The sequence below is a fragment of the Cetorhinus maximus genome, chromosome 1 (assembly GCF_964194155.1).
Source record: "Cetorhinus maximus chromosome 1, sCetMax3.hap1.1, whole genome shotgun sequence".
NCBI lineage: Eukaryota > Metazoa > Chordata > Chondrichthyes > Lamniformes > Cetorhinidae > Cetorhinus > Cetorhinus maximus.
Genome location: NC_135879.1, coordinates 67,607,786 through 67,627,607, shown reverse-complemented (window position 1 = coordinate 67,627,607; position 19,822 = coordinate 67,607,786). Strand labels below are relative to the sequence as shown.

The following is a 19,822-nucleotide window of genomic DNA, read 5'->3' as shown; positions in this document are numbered from 1 at the left end:
TGAATGTTCGCGATTGTCTATCCACCGTCATCCCTTTAAGTAACATTTCCCAATCCATCATAGCCAACTTGCTGTGTAGCTGGGAATTCCCAGGAAGTTTTTTCTCAGAATAAAAAGGGAAGTGCTGAGGGTAGGAGTGACATTTGAAAATTGAGGTGTTTTCATTGTAATAAAGTGGGGCACACAAAGTCAGTGTGTTGGAAATTGCAGAGAAAATCTGTTAGAATTATTGGGATACAGAAAAGTTCTGGAAGTAAAAGTACTGTGAGTTCTGATGTTCAGGCACAGGAAAAACCAGTGGTTTGTGTATGGGTAATAGAGGGAGAATCAGTGATAGGTAAAGAAGTTGGAATCTTTTCACAGTTTACCCAAGAGTTTACCTCAGTTTACCTGAGGAGCAGGTTGCAGAAATGTTTAAAGACTTTGTGTGTGAAGGAAAAGACTTTCCACATATACAGAATGGAGTAGGTAAAGATGTTAACATTTTAAGAGACACAGGGGCTAGTCAATCCTTAAGTTTGTGAGATAGTTATATTTGTTTTTCAGAGGGAGTGTTGCAGGAGGAGGTGATAATAAGTGGGGTTCATGGAGATGCTAAACCTATTTCATTATGGAAGGTAAATTTATAGAGCAAATGGAGGACAGGTGAAGTTATTGCTGGAGTAATGGAATAACCCCATTACAGGGGTTCAATTTATTCTGGGTAATGATACAGCTGGATCGCAAATGTGGGTGATGCCTATTGTAGTTGAGCAGCCTATAGAAGTGTTTTCAACAGAGGTATTACAGAAGGAACATCCTGGAATGTTTCCAGATTGTGTGGTAATGAGATCTCAAGATCACAGGTTGAAACAAGAAAAACAAGAAAGGCAGGCAGTTCAAAGGCAAGAAGAAGGCGACACAGTTTCAATTAGCTGGCACTGTGTTTGATAACATTGTTCAGGAGGAAAGACTACAGGACAATTCAGCTCAAGTGTTTAACTCAAGTAAGTTAGTGGAGTTACAGAAAAATGATTTGAAATTAAAGCAGTTATATCAGAAAGCTTATTCAGAAACAGAAGCAAAATGTATTTCAATATGTTATTACCATAAGGGAGGTACTTTAATGAGAAAATGGAGGCCGGAGCATGTCTCCGCAAGTGAAAGCTGGAGTGAGGTGCATCAGATTGTTATCCAATTAGGTTATAGAAATGAGATTCTGAGGATTGCTCATGAAATTCCAATGGGGGGACATTTAGGAATTAGGAAAACACAGGAAAAGATACAGAGGATTTTTTTCTTTGGCTAGGATTGCATAGGGGTGTAGTGAAATTCTATAGAACATGTTATACATGTCAAATAAGTGAAACCACAAACAGTGATTAAGCCAACACCTTTAATCCCAACACTAGCGTTTGAAGAACCTTTTACTAGGATCATGATTGATTGTGTAGGACCCCTCCTGAAGACTAAAAGCAGAAATCAGTATTTACTGACATTAATGGATGTGTCTACCAGGTTTCTTGAAGAGATACCTTTAAGAAATATTACAACTGAGAAGATTTGGAGGAGTTAATTATTTTTTTTTACAAAATATGGTTTACCTAAGGAAATACAATCAGATCAGGGGTCAAATTTCATGTCACAGCTGCTTAAGGAAGTAATGAACAGTTTAGGGATAAAACAGTTTAAGTCAACATCTTATCATCCGGAGTCACAAGGAGATTTAAAAAGATGGCATCAAACTTTAAAAACCATGATGAGAGCATCCTTTCAGGATTATCCACAGCATTGGGATGGGGGGGAATTCCATTCTTATTATTTGCTATTAGAGATGGTCTTAATGCACCGACTGGTTTTCGCCTTTTTGAACTAATTTATGGCCATGAGGTAAGGGGACCACTGAAATTGATTAATGAGAAATTGGTGGGTCAAAATTAAGAAAATATTCTTCTGGATTACGTATCAAATTTCAGGGAAAGATTGAACAGAGCATGTGAGTTGGCTAGGGAATGTTTAAAGATATCACAGCAAGTGATGAAAGTGAAAGCAGATAAGAAGGCTAAAACTCACAGTTTTGTTTCTGAGGGAAAGTGTTGGTTTTGTTACCAGTCCTAGGTGATTCATTAAATGCAAGAGTTAGTGGGCCTTACATGATTGAAAAGAAATTGAGTGAAGTAAATTATTTAGTAAATACTCCAGGTAGAAGAAAGAAGCAGAGGGTGTGTCATGAAAATATGCTTAAGAAGTACTCTGACAGGAAGAGGAACAAAAAGAGGTATTAGTGATGTTGGATGATAAGAGGTAGAAATGCAGGACTCTGACATTGATTTTCATCTAATCAAATTGGATAATGAAAGGGTGCTTGAAAATTTAAATGAAATATTGAGCTACCTTCCAAACAAGTGTCAAAGTGATTTGGAAAAGCTATTGTAGCCACACAGACCCATTTGTGGGAATAAATTGGGAAAGACAGATTTAGCTATACATGATGGGCAGAATTTTCTGTGCCCGCTGGCAGCAGGCATGACAGGCGATGGGCAAGGACAATATGGTGTGATCTGGTGCCATGAAGCTATTAATGTAAATAAAATTATTGGAAAATATTTTCTTTTAAAATAGAGGTTTAGTATGTGGGTGTGTCTTAATTGGATTAAAGACAGCTAGTCTGGGTGCTCTGATACATACTAGTTTGAGATATAAACAGAGAGGTAGAGTGTATTTGCATTTTTTGAATAGACCATTCAAGAAGTGGGGTGAAAGCTGACACCTATCTAACAGATACCAAGCAATATGTTAATATTACTAATAAAATTGGTATCATGAAAAGGGTTTTATTGTTAGAGAGATTTAGTTCCGGGAGTTGGTGATACAATGAGAATTTACATTCAATGCGTGGTGGTAGGTATAACCTCAGCAGTTTTCAGGTGTGCAGGGCAGAAGCAATGTGAGATCAGAAAGCAGCTGTAAGCCTCCAACTGTCTCCACAGGAACCAAAGTGAAAAGAACCTCATTTTGAATTTGTAAAGTGAAAATGCTTTGCCATGTGTTTGGTTAAGCCTATGGCTTGCTGTTGCCTTAAAGGAGATTAGTTTGGGAATTTGCTGAAAGTTATGATAGTAGTAATTTGAAGCCATATGTATATTTTATATATTTTAACCTGTGTAAATTAATAAAATGTTTCACTTAGCTTAATGTAAAACCTCGAGAACTGGTGGCCTGATTCCTGAATTTAGAGTCACATCCTAAACATAACACTTAAAATGATAGGTTATGACAGTTGTTTAAAGTTTCCCTCTGGGATTTTTAAATAACTCCGCTTTACCAACTGCATCGGTCATAACATTTGGGGGCTCGTCCGGGATAAATTATATTTCTAATTCCTTGATTGAGTAGGAATTGGTGAGTATTGACGGTTACAAGTATGAGAGGCACTTTGAATTCAGGGGTTGGGGAGGTTTTTTTTAAGAAGTCGTGAGACTGCAAGATGACTTTGGCAATTGCTAAGACTTGTCTGGGAGTAGAAGAGATAACTCTGATTGGTTTGGAGAAAAATAACCAAAAGTAGGTTAAAAGAGTTGGCAGATAAGTTAAAATTGGGGTTACCTGTGGTGGATAGGAAATCAGATATAGTTAAAAGTATAGCACAGCATCTACAGTTGGAAGTGAAACATGACACTAGTGAGTCACAGCTGGAGGTAGTGAGACTTCAGTTACAAATGAAGATGCTTAAATTTGAACAAGCAAAGGAACTGAAAAAGCTTGAATTTGAAGCAAAGGACAGCAAAATAGCTTTTAAAAGGGAATTAGAAATTGTGAAGATAGAGAAGGAGGAAAGAGAAAAAGAGAGAGAGAGAATTCCAACTGCAAATGTTGGCAGTTAGAAAAAGATGTCAGTAGATGAGGAAGGGTTTATCTCTAGAACCAGTGGGGATATGTTTAAATTTGTACAAGCTCTTCCAAAGTTTGAGGAAAAAGACATTAAAGCATTCTTTCTTTCATTTGAGAAGCTAGCTAAACAGATGAAATGGCCACAGAAAAACTGGACATTATTATTACAGTCTAAGTTGTTAGGTAGGGCACTTGAGGTATATGCCTCACTTTCAGAAGAACTGTCAGCGAATTATGATGTGGTGAAAAAAACTATTTTGAGTGCATATAAGTTGGTTCCTGAAGCATACAGGCAGGAATTTAGGAATATGAGAAAACAGCCTGGTCAAACTTATATTGAGTTTGAAAGAGTAAAACAAAGTAATTTTGACCGGTGGATACAGGCATTAAAAATAGAGACAATCTATGCAGTTCTTAGGGAAGTCATTCTTTTGGAAGAATTTAAAAATTCAATCCCTTCAGTAGTGAGAACTCATGTGGGGGAACAGAGGGTTGATTCTGTAAGACAAGCAGCAGAGATAGCTGATGATTATGAGTTAGTTCATAAAGCTAAACCTTTTCACCATTACCCTTTCAAATTGGAAAAGGATAAAAAGTGGGATGGTGAAAGGAAGCCAGGTATTCAGGGAAGAGAAGGAGTAGCTGGAAGTTCCCAGTACGTTTTTTTCTCAGAATAAAAAGGAAGGTACTGAAGGTAGAAGTGACATTCGAAAATTGAAGTGTTTTCATTGTAATAAAGTGGGCATTGTAATAAAGTTTGAGATTGCAGGAAAAATCTGTAGGAATTGTTGGGGTACAGAAAAGCTCTGGAAGTAAAAGTACTGTGGGTTCTGAGGTTCAGGCACAGGATAAACCAATGGTTTGTGTACAGGTGAAAAGAGGAGAATCAGTGAAAGGTAAAGAAGTGGGAAAGTGTTCACAGTTTACTTAAGAGAATTCTGAGGAGGAGGTTGCAGAAATGTTTAAAGACTTTGTATGTGAAGGGAAAGTCTTTCCATGTGTACAGAGTGGAGTAGGTAAAGTTGTTAAAATTTTAAGAGACACATGGGCTAGTCAATCCTTAGGGGAGAATTTTCTCCCCGTCAGGTGGGCTGGTCGGGAGCGGGAGCGGAGCCACTCGCTGCCTGTGATCAGCTCCGTGCCGTCATTTTACATGGGTGGGCCAATTAAGGCCCTCCCAGCATAGAACACGGCTCCTGAGGACAGCGAGAGTTGGCAGGCGGTGGCGGGACTGCAATGACCACTGGATCCAATGGCGACCCGGTGGCCCGTTCAAACAGTGCTCCTGCAGCCTTGCAAAGGCTGCAAACCATGGCCAGCAGAAGGGCTCCCCAGAATGCTGCTGGTGAGCAGGCCAGGCAGGAGGGCAGGTCAGCTTGGCATTGTGCCCCTCGCTTTTCAGACGAGTGCCTTGCTGCCCTCCTCGAGGAGGTGGCAGCACAGCGTGAGATCCTCATTCCCAGGGACGGGAGAAGGAGGCCCCCCGCCACCAAACATGACCAAATGTGCCTGGAGGAGGTGGCAGAGATTGTGAGTTCACACGCCGTGGTGTGACGTACCTGGATTCAGTGCTGCAAGCATTTCAATGACCTCTTGTGCTCAGGAAGGGTAGGAACAGTATTGGCATGAGTCACTTAACTCAAGGATCTGCACAGTGCTGGAACTCCGAAACATGTCAAAGTCAGGCTGCTGACATACTGGGAGGGGAACCTCCAGGTGGCGGGGCACCCATCCATCTGCTGCCCTTGGCGTTCCATGTACTTGTTCATCCTTGCTTTGCAAGGTGAAACCATGTGGGTGGCATGTGGGTAAGGGGGGGTCAGCCCTGGCTGCTTGGTGTGAGTGTGCGTCTGCTCCAGGGTCACGATTCACTGGACCCTTGCAATATTTCACTCAGGTGGGGGTGGCAGGGATGCAATGACAATCCAGGTACAGGGTGGACTAATCAATGCTCCTCTCTCCTTTTCAGGAGAAAACCACACACAATAACGCAGAGCAGATGTGGACTGGCGGAGGCCAGGCACAGTTGGCGATTATAACCAGATACGAGCAGGAGGCGATAGAGCTGGAGAGGCGCCATGCACCCATGTCCACTGTTGGCAATGAGGTTGGGGTGCCAGGGTAAGAGTGCCATGCGCTGAGGTCACCATGTCTGTCCCTGCAACCATTCCACTGTTGACTGTTTAGTGATTTCAGCTTCCAGCATGGGTTTCCCATTGATTATGGAAGGAGGAGCGCATACTGATCCAGGGGCCAGGCATGCACCTTGACATTGTCTCGACTTGAACTAATCAAATGTCCTTGTTCTTCCTTTCAGCGTCACTGGAGCAGGGCCAGGAGGAGGGGACAGAGGGGCCGCCACTAACACCTGAGGGCCTGGAAGAACAGCAAGCACCAGCGTCACACCATCTCTGCCAGGCAGGCACCAGCACAGATACTAGCACCTCGGTGGGAATTAGATCGTCGGCTAGTGTCCCGGGGCACAGCGGTGAGGGCACTTCACACTCGCTTGAGGTGCAGGCGGAGACAGAGAGTGCCCAGGGCGCCGGCAGTCAGAGGACTGCAGGGGACCAGGAATATGCTCAGTCAGTGGCTGATGATGTGCCTCTGGGGTCGTCCCTGAGGCAGCAGACGCTGGATGTCCAGCAGGGTGTGAGGGAGGATCTGGCGGAGATACATGAGGCTATGCGTGGCATGGTCTCTGTGCTGGAGGGGTCATTGCAGAGGATCAGCAATGCATTGACCCTTACGGTCGAGTGCAATGCTTTCTCCATGGAGAGATTGGTGACTCTCGTGGAGATGCACCTCCAGGAGAACAATCAGGGCTTCCTGGGGTTGTGCTGGGACCAGCAAGCCCTCACAGCAGCACTGACCTCAGCTGGTCAGTGTCACTGTGGGAGATGGATTGGGCACCAAGTATCCCAGCTCAGTGGCCCATCCATCAATGGTGAGCAGGAAGGTTCGAAGTGACCTCACATCTGCGCATGAGCTGCCTGTCATCTCTGCAGGCTCCTCTCAGGGCGCTCCGGATGAGGGTAGCAGTTCCTCCACCCCTCTGCCAGTGACTGTGGGATCGGATGAGGTTGAGGTGACTAGGGAGAAGCCAGCTGTGGAACTGGCCGCTCCATCCCAGGCGGGGCCATCAAAGGCTCCACAGGCCGGAGCACAGCCAAGCTCATCGAGGCCAACAGGACAGCAGAGTGAGCAGGCTGTCTCAGACGCCAGTGCCAGCGAGGGGACAGCACCTAGATGTAGCACCCAAAAAAGTAAACTTAAGGCACCTTAGGTACACCACAGGCTTCTCACTGGTGGTTTTATGTTGCCCCGCTATTAGTTGATTATAATTTGGTGTGATGCTCAACACCTTTGAATTAAGTTTCCTTTCTGTTATATTTTGTGAATTCATTAAATGCTTCACATGTGAACATGCCTCAGGGTGATTCCTTACTTTTGCAGGTGGGCGGGAACCCATGATGTTTTGAGTGAATGCGGTGACAAGAGCGGAATCGTATCCCATACTATGGCTGGAGGATTGCATTGAGAAAGTGGGACAATCAAAATTTATCACAAAGATTGACTTGCTAAAAGGATATTGGCAGGTGCCATTGTCGGAGAGAGCAATGGAGATATCAGCTTTCGTAACGCCAAGGGGACTATATCAATTTAAAGTCATGCCATTTGGTATGAAGAATGCACCTGCGACATTTCAAAGACTGACAAACAAAGTAATTGCGGGTTTAAACAATTGTGTTGTTTATATTGATGATCTAATTGTTTTCAGTCTGACGTGAGAGGAGCATTTACAATGATAGCATTCAACAGCGATAGATAAGGTGCACATGAAATATCTGCGGCGTCTGAACAATCAAATTAAGGCAAAAAGAAAGTCTACAAATTCACCTTGAGAGAGTGGACTTTTATTTGTATTTGCTTTTGGAAACCTCATCCTGCCCATGGCCTTTTCACCTGCCCGTCAGCCATTAGGCTGAACGGGCAGTGAAAAATTCAGAAGGATTGATTACTTAATGGCCTTAATAGGCCTTTTAATTGTTGGCGGGTGCGATGCTGGCTCTGGCGCATGCCCAGCGACTGAGCTATCGCACGACTGCGCATTGACGTCGGCACACTCAGCCAACGTCATCGCGTGTCATTTTACGCTCGGTAGGGTCGGGTGCACGCCCGCCTGCCGGGCTAAAAATCCTGTCCTATATAAATGCACATTCTCTTTTTACATACTGACCATTCATACTGCAGGGTTGGAAGAACCATGTGCAGCAACATCGTGTCACTGCTACACTGAATAATCTAGCATAAACTAATGAGATTAACATTGAAAATATTTTGTCAATAAGTTATACAATATTTAAAAATGCTTAATGAAATTTTTCGTCAACAAATGGTTAAAAGCCTTTCTGTCAGTGCACCTTAACCAACTTGTCAAGTTTAGGGAAGGGTGTTTCTTGAATCTGTTTGCAGATGAATTCTGCCAGTTGAACTTTGCTCATTTGCTGTTGCCAATTCAACAGTGATAGATAAGATGCACATGAAATATCTGTGCATCTGAACAATCAAATTAAAACAAAAAGAAAGTCTATGAATTCACCTGGAAAGAGTGGACTTTTTTCTTATTCTTACCAGGGGTTTGATATTTCAGAGTTTAACTTGCATTAGAGTATTGACGATTCTTCTTTGCCATGAAGCTTTCCTTCACTCTCACAAAGAGGATCAATAGCAACCACGTGAGTCACTTACTAGTGATAATTAAAATTAAAGAATGATTAAAGTTAAAACTACTCACATGCTCGGTCAAAAAGCATTCACTGTCCTGGTTGGAATTTTGGTAAGGGAACAATGGGAAATTTTCTTGTAATTTGATTTAATTTGTGTAATAAAAAATTGCTGCCAGTAGTTTCGCCATTTTACATTAGTGACCAATTACATTTCATGAGACTTTGGACTTCCGTGGTGATAGGTAATATTTGATTTCAGCTCACAATTTAACCTCTAAGTGCAGGTCAAGTACAAAAAGTAATTAAACTTGCATTTGCTTTTATATACCTAATTTTATTCATTTTTTATTTTTAAAAGCTTTGTATTCATATTGCATTAATTTGTTGCAATTACTAACTATAACAATAAAAAATCCTCCCAAAAAGCACTATTAGCAACATTCCTTGTTCCAGTCCCACTCAGGCCCCCTCCCACAACTCTTTCTCCAGTACATCGATGATTGCTTCGGTGCTGCTTCATGCTCTCGTCTGGATCTGGAAAAATTTATTAATTTTGCTTCCAATTTCCACCCCTCCATCATTTTCACATGATCTATCTCTGACACTTCTCTTCCCTTCCTTGACCTCTCAGTCTCAATTTCTGGTGATACACTGTCCACTAATATCCATTACAAGCCTACCGACTCCCACAGCGACCTCGACTGCAGCTCCTCACACCCCGCTTCCTGTAAGGACTCCATCCCATTCTCTCAGTTCCTTCGCCTCCGTCGCATCTGTCCTGATGATGCCATTTTTCAAAACAGTTCCTCTGACATGTCTTCCTTCATCCTTGACTGAGGTTTTCCACCCATGGTGGTTGACAGGGCCCTCAACCATGTCCGGCTCATCTCCCGCGCATCCGCCCTCACACCTTCCTCTCCCTCCCAGAAACATGATAGGGTCCCCCTTGTCCCCACTTGTCACCCCGCCAGCCTCCACGTTCAAAGGATCATCCTCCGCCATTTCTGCCAACTCCAGCATGATGCCACTACCAAACACATCTTCCCTTCACCCCCCTGGCGGCTTTCCGCAGGGATCGTTCCCTCCGGGACACCCTGGTCCACTCATCCATCACCCCCTACATCTCATCCCCCTCCCACGGCACCTTCCCATGCAACCGCAGAAGATGTAACACCTGCCCCTTTACTTCCCCCCTCCTCACTGTCCAAGGGCCCAAACACTCCTTTCAAGTGAAGCAGCACTTCACTTGCACTTTCCACAATTTAGTCTACTGCATTCGCTGCTCCCAATGCGGTCTCCTCACCAAACGAGAGACCAAACGCAGACTGGGTGACTGCTTTGCGGAACACCTTCGGTCTGTCCGCAAGCATGACCCAGACCTCCCTGTCGCTTGCCATTTTAACACTCCACCCTGTTCTCATGCCCACATGTCTGTCCTTGGCCTGCTGCAATGTTCCAGTGAAGCTCAACGCAAACTGGAGGAACAGCACCTCATCTTCTGACTAGGTACTTTACAGCCTTCCGGACTTAATATTGAGTTCAACAATTTCAGATTATGAAATCTCTCCTCCATCCCCACCCCCTTTCCGATCCCCCTTTTTCCAATAATTTATCATTTTTTTTACAACTATTTTTTTCTTTTCCCTCCTATTTTTAAATTTATTTTGATCTATTGTTTCATCTCCACCTTTTATCCCACTTTGATCTCTTCCCCCCACCCCACCAGCACTAGGGCCATCTGCCACTAGCTTGCTTCCCTTAATGTCCACATTAGCACATCTTTTAGATAATATCACCACCGTCAACACCCCTTTGTCCTTTTGTCTATGACATCTTTGGCAGTCTCTTCTTGGCCTCCACCTATCACAGGCCCCCTAATGAGCTCTCCTGTCTCACCCCCTTCTACTAGCTTATATTTCATCTCATTTCTATATGTCTTAGTTCTTATGAAGGGTCATACGGACTTGAAACGTCAACTGTATCCCTCACCGCAGATGCTGTCAGACCTGCTGAGTTTTTCCAGGTATTTTTGTTTTAGCGCTATTAGCAATTTTGCTTGACTTTACCACACCGCCACTCTCGATCATCCACTACCTCTATATTGTCAGACTGCTTCTTCAACATTCCATACTGGAACAGTATCTCCTGCCACTAAATACTGGGAAGTCCAAAGCTATTCCCCACTTAAGTCCCTCCATGGCTTCATCCCTCCCTATCTCTTTAATCTCTTCCAGTCCTACAACCCTCCAAGATATTCTGTACTCCTCCATTCTGGCCTCTTTAGCAGCCCAACTTAAATCGCTCCACCATTTGGCAGCCATGTTTACAGCTGCCTAGGCCCCAAGCTCTGGAATTCCCTCCCTAAACCTATCGACCTTTCTTTCCTCCCTTAAGGAACTCCTTCAAACCTACTTCTTTAACAAAGTTTTTAGTCATCTCCCCCACTACCTCCTTATATGGCTCAGGACCAAAAGTTGTTTGAAAACATAAAAGCAAAATACTGCAGATGCTGGAAATCTGAAATAAAAACAGAAAATTCTGGAAAAACTCAGCTGGTCTGGCAGCATCTGTGAAGAGAGAAACAGAGCTAATGTTTTGAGTCCAAAATGACTTAGGAACACTGCAAAGTGTCTAATCAGAGGATGAGGTGTTGTTCCTCAAGCTTATATTGGGCTTCACCAGAGTATTGCAGCAGGTCAAGGACAGAAATGTGAGCATAAGAACAAGATGGTGAATTGAAATGGCAGCAACAGGAAGTCATGCTTGCGGACTGAACAGAGGTGTTCCGCTAAGTGGTAACCCAATCTTCATTTGGTCTCCTGTAATGACTTGATGGAGTGGACAGGTTTCAACAAGAAACAGATAAACTTTATTACAGAGAGCTTTTCAGGTGCTACATGCTCGATCAGGACTCTTGTCAGGAAGCCCCACCCCTGGATTGCCCGCGCTTAGGGCTCATTGGTCAGAGCCTCCCAGAACATCACATGACCCTTGATAGACACCAGGGGAGGCTATACCTTCAGTTACTACATTTCCACCCTCTTTAGATTTTTTGCAATTTCTATTTACAGGGAAACATTTGAATGGCCAACATATACATGTATACAACATCAAGTGATTAAAGATCAAGGCCAGGGTTTTCAGGTGACGTGCAGGCGCTGACACGCCTGAGTGTGAAATAGCGTGTGATGACGTCAGGCGAGCGTCCCATCATCATCACACAGTTGCGCAATATTTCAGTCAGTGGGCATGCGCAAGAGTCGGCAGCACGCCCACCAGCAATTAAGAGGCCCATTAAGGCCTTTCAGCAGGTAATTAAGTTGAATTTTTCACTGCCCATCAAACCTTATAATTGGTGGGAGGACGAATAGACCAGGCGGTCTTTGCATTTTTGTGAAACCTCATCCATGCACGGGATAAGGTTTCTTACAGTGAATAAAAAATAAATACATTTTTTAAAACTCATTTTTAACATGGCCTTCTTCATGTGACTGAGTCACATGTGGGGGCATGTTTACATTAATTGTAGATTCTTCATTTTTCAATTTAAAAATCTGCAGCTTCCTGACGCAACTCTTTGCTTTCAGGGAGCTTTCAGTGAGCGCATCCCTGCGCATGGGCAAACTTCAACGCTCGCACTCCTCCCATACCTACCCCGGCAGCCCTGAGGCTCTCAGTGCGCGCTTTATGCTGGATGGCCGTTAATTAGCCAACCAGCGTGAAATCGCAGTCAGGGCCCAATTGCGGGCGGCGAACCATTTCACAGCCACTCCCAGGCCTACCCGACAAGGGGAAAGTCCTGCCCCAAGTCTCTGAGGTGCTCTCCTTATACGGCTAGAATGGCGTAATTCTACCACTTGAGGTTCTTCAAAGGGATCGACAGGATCTTGAACTGCAGCACGAGACACATCATTAGAAAGTGGCAGTTCTGGGTCTGGCAACTCGACAGAGACATCGGGCATATCGACTCTAGGTTGATCTGTCACCTCAGGAATTGATGGTTTGACGTTAATCACAGGCGAAGTAGCTGGATGTTGGAATATATCTCTAGCATGAATATGATCTATGTGTTTACGAACAATTCTATCTTCCACTTGTACATGGAAAGATAATGGACCAGTCTCTAAGACAATGGTTTCAGGCTTCCATGAACTTCCTTAGTACCTCCTCCAGGTTGACCAAGTGTTCAGTCTCAGTTGACCCTGTGATCAGAGCGTCATCTAGGTATACTACCACTTGGGGAAGTCCTTGCAAAAGACTCTCTATTGTTCTCTGGAAGATAGCGCATGCAGACAATACTACAAAGGGTCAGTGAATGCACTGATAAAGACCCTTGTGTGTGTTAATAGTCACATATTCTCTCGATGTGCTATGCAGTTCTAATTGTTGGTAGGCATGGTTCATATCCAATTTTGTAGAGGTCTTACCTCCAGCCAGCTTTGCATATAAGTCATCTATCCTTGGAATGGGGTAATTGTCTAGTTTTGCTGCCTTATTTACGGTCAATTTATAGTCCCCACCAATGCGTATGGTTTGGTCAAGCTTAACCACTAGAACTATGGGTCCTGCCCACTCTGAGAATTGGACAGATTGGATAATGCCCAGTTTTTCTAACTGGCACAGTTCTGCATTTACCTTCTCCTTCAACACATAAAGCACAGGTGTGGGCTCAAAGAAATGTGGTGTCACCTGAGGATCCACACATATCTTGGCCTGCACGCTTTTTAACTTCCCTAAATCACCTCAAAATACCCTGTCGTATTTCATTAGCAGTTCAGGAACTCCTCCTGTTTTCAGGTGAAATTTCTCAAACCTTGATCTTCTATAACCAGTCTCAGCCTAATAGGTTGGGTCCTTCTCCTTTCAGTATTGTCACAGGCAGCTGGGCTGTCTGTTGCCTATAAGACGCTGGTACTGTGATGATGCCCTTTACCTGAATAGATTCTCTAGTGTATGTCTTTAATTTAGCGCTTGCCTGCTCCAGGTTTATTGGCTGTCTACCTTCATTAAGGTATTTAAAAGTGTGCTCTCCCACCGCTGTGGTTGAGGCACCCATATCCACCTCCATTACTAGTGGCTTCTCATTCACTTGGATTGTGACAATGATAGGTTGGGTTTTTACAGCGGTGACGTTATATAGGGAATAAATATTGGTGTCGGCAGCTTCAGGCTCTGCTGTATTTTTTAATTCAATCATGTTGGTTTGCTGCTTTATGGGCTGTTCTGACATTCTGCCTCCTTGAATTTACAGGTGTCCGGTCCATGGTCACCTCCACCTCTATAACAACTTAATCTTGGAATCGCTGCTGAAGTGTTTCTACTCGACCTTTTCATGTTTCTTACAGTGGACATTGCATCTCGCTTCGATGCTGTGGGTCAGATTTTCGCACCACGCTCAGCTATAGGTTCCCGCCGAAGAATAGCACCATGTTGTACGTGTTGCAAAGCCTATGAATCTCTCGCAGCACTTTCCATGGTGAAGGAGATTTCTAAGGCGTGCTTAAAGTCAATGTCGACATCGGTGAGTAAACGGTGCTGTACGGTGTCGTTGTGAACTCCACATACTAATCGGTCCCACAATATATTATTTAACATGTCCCCAAAGTCGCGGTGTTTTGTCAAATTCTTAAGGTTCGCTATATAGGTTGCGATGGACTCTCCCAGAGCCCTAACTCTGGAATTAAATTTAAAACGCTGCATTATTACAGATAGCTTCGGCTGGAAGTATTTTTTCACGAAGTCCACTAATTCATTATAGGACTTAGAATCGGGCACACTCGGGGCCATCAGGTTATGAATGAGATTGTATGTTTTACTATCACATATGCTCAAAAGGGTGGCTTTCTGCTTTTCCTCCGCGGTAATTTTGTTCACTATGAAATAAAATCCAAGGCACTCTACATACTGGCTCCAGACTTCCAGAGTGACATCATAAGGATCAATTCTGCTGAAGAGTAGCATGGCTGGTGGGTAGTCTTTTCTTTTACTTAAGATTCGATGTACTCACGGTAACCAGGCAAGGTGCAGCGTCGGAGCTATCCCATCCTCGTCGCCAAATGTAATGACTTGACGGAGTGGACAGATTTCAACAAGAAACAGATAAACTTTATTACAGAGAGCTTTTCAGATGCTACACGCTCGACCAGGACTCTCATTAGGAAGCCAAACCCCCAGATTGCCCGCGTTTAGGGCTCATTGGTCAGAGCCTCCCAGAACATCACGTGACCCTGATAGACAGCAGGAGAGGCTATACCTTCAGTTACTACATCTCCTCAATGTAGAGGGAGACCGCATTGTGAGCAGCGAATACAGCAGACAAAATTGAAAGAAGTACAGCAATTTAATTGTACTCAACATTGAGCTCAACAGCTTCAAATCATGAACTCTGTCTTTCATTGTGTTTTTTTTAGTCCTAGCACCAGTCTTTAACTTGTTCTCATGTTTTGCTTTCAGCTTTATTCTGCTATTAAACCTACTGTAGACCAACGCTGTGTTTCTTTACTACTATTACCATTCTCTTTGCCTTTTGTTCCATGACATCTTTGTCATTTAATCTTCTCCGCCCTCTAACCTATTACTGATCTTCTCTTTTGCTCCACCTGACTCCACGCCGCGCCCCCCCTTCCATTTTCTGAACATCATAAATCCCATAAATCTATCATCAGTTCCAAAGAAGAGTCATATTGGACTCGAAACATTAACTCTGTTGCACTCGCCAGAGGTGGTGCCATGCCAGATAAGTTTTTCCAGTACTTTCTCTCTGCTTAGAGATATTTAATTCTGCTAAAGACATTCTATAAATATAACTTGCTGTTGATTTCCAAATGACGTTGTATTGAGGTAGTTGAAAACAAGCATTGGTCTTGATGATACCTCCATTCCTCTGCTGCCTGGTGGGTGGGATGGATTAAACTGTTAAGTGCATGATACATGACCCTAACCTGCCAAACACATACCCATTACTGTTTTTACAACAATGGATTTTGTGGAGTCCGAGTGTCCGAATTGAAAATTGACCTCACTGATCTGCCTGTTGCTGGGAAAACAGGAGCTCACATGGAGCAAGCCATTTAAACCTTTCAAACAATTTTTGTGACTATACTGTTTGCTCACTGATTATATTTTGTACCCATAACAGTTACATTTAGAACATAATAAATATGCCAAAATTCACAAAATTATTTTAAGAAAATCACTCAACAGTACACATTACAGGCTGGATGTTCATGGGGTGGGGAAAACTCCTTGGAGGGGTGAAAATGGCGGCTGGGACCCGATTCTGGGATTCCTGACCCCATTCCTGGGGCTTCCAGTTTTCAGGAGTGTCTTTTAAGGGTGCGGGCTGGTTCGGGTCGTGAGCTTACACCCTGCACTCTTGACCTGCTCAGTTCCATTGTGGGGATAAGCAGGCCCTAGTCCTCTGCAATTTACATGGAGTCAGGCCAGCTTTTCAAAGAATCTTTGGAAAGGTAAGTTCAAAAGGCCCTCCTTATGTCCCCCCCACCACCTGACCATGACAAGTTGTGTTTCCCACACACCCACTATAGCCCCTTATGCCCCCAAGCCAATGTATGCACCCACCCACCACCTATATCTCTCATCTCTTTACCCTGTGTGAAAAAAAATTGATATTGAGAAGAGATCAGAGAGCCAGAGCAGACCATCAAGCAATTTTGCCCTGGGGCTCAGGTGTTTCAGTACTCTAATGGATTTCTGGGCTCTCAGCCAAGGTTCATTATGCCAGAATGGGCTTGGAAATGCCATAGTTTGGCATGGGGTGGCATGAGGGGCCATAGCAGATGGTTGGGGGGCATGGGGTGGCATGGCTGGGATATGAGGAGTGTGTAGGGGTGAGGGGTGTGGGGGTTGAGGGCTAGAGGGCCTTACTTTATTCATGATAACTGGAATGAAGTCCCACAATAAATCCCGCCTCGGCACCTGGCAGCCCTTGAGACTGCCTCCGAGCTCGTTTCAGTGTCGGCTGGCCTAACTGCTGCCTACAACCAACACCCACTCCTACCCCACCCCCAACAATGAAAATCCCGCCTTTCCGGGCACTTTCTCCAGAGGTGGGCGGGCTGAGCTGGGAATTTCCCTGACTCCCGTTACCCACCTCGAGGCTGAATATCCAGCTTTACATCTCGCTGCACTAACTCCCACGTACACTCCTGGCCCAACTCTGTGAGTCCTGGGATTTCTGAATCTCTTCTCCGAAGGACCCAATTAATGAAGGATGTAGTCCTTCTATGTCAACTTCCTTCATATTGGGTGTTGACAAGGAAGTTTCTTTGATTGTTGTCACACACCATCTGGACATTGAGGGAGTGGAATCCCTGCCTACTCAGTAACTGAGTGTACATTTCGTAGTCAACCTCAATGCTATTCGACTACCATTGATTGGCGAAGCCAGCATGAAGCAGATTGTTCACAACCTTGGCGCCATACTTGACCCTGTGCTGAGCTTCTGACACAATGGGCAGGATTTTGCCTCTGGGGTCAGGAGCCGTTCCCAGGTCGGAACTCCATAGGGGGTTGGAGGGAGGCAGGTGGGCAGGGGGCGCGGTGGGTGGGAAGTAATTACAGCTCGTGATTTTCCCCAATGCCAGCTGCTAATTGGCTAGAGGGCGGGTTTAGCAGCCAACAAATGATGGCAGCTGCAGGATGCCTTGTAAAGTTCAGGCCCAATTTAAAGACATCACAGCCGCCATTACCATTGCGGCCATCTTGCTTTGTCATGGAAGCCTGAGGTCAGTAGGAAGAGAGGCAGAGGCCTGGCACCAGGGCAGGGCTACCACATGCTTCACAGGTGCTGCCCTCAAGGTTCAGTTGGAGGCAGTGAGAAAGAGAAAGAGAGGTGAAAGGTCTTGTTTCCGGAGAGTGACAGGAGAAGGCCACTCAACGGAACAAAAACAGGCCTGGCTGGAGATGGCAGAAAATCTCAGCAGCCACAGTGTCATCCAGAGGACTTGATGAATGGTCTACTGCAAGAGGTTTAATGATCTACCTTGCTCTGGCAAGGTGCCAAACCCAGATGAAAGGCTTCCAAGGCTGCAGCCATCAACAGGCACACCATTGAGCAGCCGGAGAGATGCATGCTGCTCCTGAACATGGGAGAAATACGCACCCAGGCTAATTACTCAACAGTCACCAAGGCCCAGAGTCTGAGTGCTGTTGAGGACCTAGCAGCACTGATGCAACTTCTCACTTAAATGAGTCTCTGGTATTGGTGGGAGGGACCAACTTTTCTTTATCGCCCTCCGTTTGTCCTCGCAGGGGAAGGAGGCACAGAACTCATGGGAGAGGGTACTCACAGGACGAGGAGTGCCCCAGCTCACCACCTGTACAGCCATGGAGGGCTGCAATGGAAATTGCCAGGGTGACCCTGTAGGATGATGGAGAGTTGAGAAAATCTGGAGGAGAGGGTGAAAAGAAATTGAATGCTGTTGATGAAGGGGATGGAGTGCACTCGTCCCCATCCGACAGCACGCCAATGCCTCAGCTACATTGGAAAACATCAACTCTGTAGAGGTTTCTGCTATCACAGGCAAGTTCTCACAAGCTCCTTCTTATGTCTCCCACAGGGCCAGTCGAGCATCACTGGGGGCCTCCAGAGAATCTAAACCAGCAGAGCCAATGCTGTCACATCATTCAAGTGCACTCTCCACCAGCGCAGATACACTGACATTGGTGGATCCTCGGGGGTGGTTATAAAGAGTGGCAACGTGAGAAGAGCGTGACACTTGTGAGCAGGAGACGGTGAGAGGGGTAGCGGCAGCTGTGGGCCATCACTATCTGAGGATGGCAGAGAGACACAGCCTCACTCAGCGGGCCACAGGTCCACAGCCAAAGGAGTCATAAGAAAAGCAGCTCTACTTTGACCAGCAATGAGAGAAATGCACCTGCGTGTCAGAGTTTCCTGAGGCACTGTGGATTCATGGGCTGAGATTCAAGGAGTCAATTCAGCTCATGGGCACGACCATAGCTGAGGGCTTTGAACATATGAGCTCCTCCTTTGAGAGAGTGTCTAACCTCATGGAAAACTGTGTGGCAGAATTTGGAGTGGTTGCAGGAGCAGTGCTCTGACATGCAATGAATTGATCCAATGCTCTGTAACATTGATCAGTCAGTGGCACTGAAAGTGTAGAGATACATGGAATTAATGCCAGTTACACCCCAGCTGGTGGTCCCCTCCAGCAACCCACAGTGCCATCAAAGGGGTGAGGCAGTCATTGATGAGGATGAGGATGCCAACCCTCATGATGCCGTCATCATCATGGGCCTCCTTTGACTAAACAGCAAGGCTCTTTGATGGGCACTGGCCCTGCGTTGATGCCAACACAGCAGCCTCTGGAGGTTCACACGTTGGCATCTCCGCGGTAATGATGCCCAGCACGGGCATTTCAACTGCAAGCCAACACACACAAGCAGGCAGCCTTCACCCTGTCCAAGGCCACAAGGGGAGGTGGCTGAAAGCAGAGGCCACCGCATCGGGCAAGAACACTAAGGGTTCACTGGAGTCTATTTCATATGTAAATGTGCACTTTGTGCACTGGGCGGAAGTTTCCGTGCTCGGCGGGAGTGAGCAGACAATATGGTGAGAAAGCCGGAATCGGTTTCACAACATTGTGAAACCAGTTTGCAATCATCCGCTCAGCCCATTGATGGCAGGCTGCGTTCCCTTCCATCGAACGTCGGGAACCTCATTGTAATACATCAGCATATCATTATAAGGCCAGCCCACCGGAATTGTCCACCCCTGCTGCAGTATCGTCCATCCACGTTGGTGTGATTGCACACCGGTGCAAAACACGTCTTGACAAGTGTGACGTGCAGAAGTTAGAACTTACCGCCAGGGCCTTGCTCAAATAGAAACTTAGAAAATAGGAGCAGGAGTAGGTCATTCGGCCCTTCAAGCCTGCTCCACCATTCAATATGATTATGGCTGATCCTCTATCTCAACGCCGTACTCCCGCTCTCTCCTCATACCCCTTGATGCCTTTAGAGTCTAGAAATCTATCTATTTCCTTCTTAAATGTATTCACTGGCTTGGCCTCCACAGCCTTCTGTGGTAGAGAATTCCATAGGTTCACCACCCTCTGAGTGAAGAAGTTTCTCCTCATCTCAGTCCTAAATGGACTACCCCATATCCTGAGACTGTGACCCCTTGTTCTAGACCCCCCAGCCAGAGGAAACATCATCCCTGCATCCAGTCTGTCCAGCCC

The 19,822-nt window shown here is 45.2% G+C and overlaps 1 protein-coding gene across 2 annotated transcripts in view; it reads right to left on the bottom strand.

Moving 5' to 3' along the window:
- The window catches only part of slc2a9l2 (solute carrier family 2 member 9, like 2), a 461,881-nt gene extending 453,078 nt beyond the window's left edge, over nucleotides 1-8,803 (bottom strand). Inside the window, exon 1 of one of the 2 annotated variants that reach the window (XM_078541911.1) lies at nucleotides 8,669-8,803. The gene's annotated coding sequence lies outside the window, so the exon portion shown is untranslated. Of the gene's footprint in view, nucleotides 1-2,373; nucleotides 2,420-8,668 lie in introns of those variants that run through there. The other variant, XM_078541919.1, reaches the window with a different exon arrangement.
- Nucleotides 8,804-19,822: the final 11,019 nt, after the last annotated feature.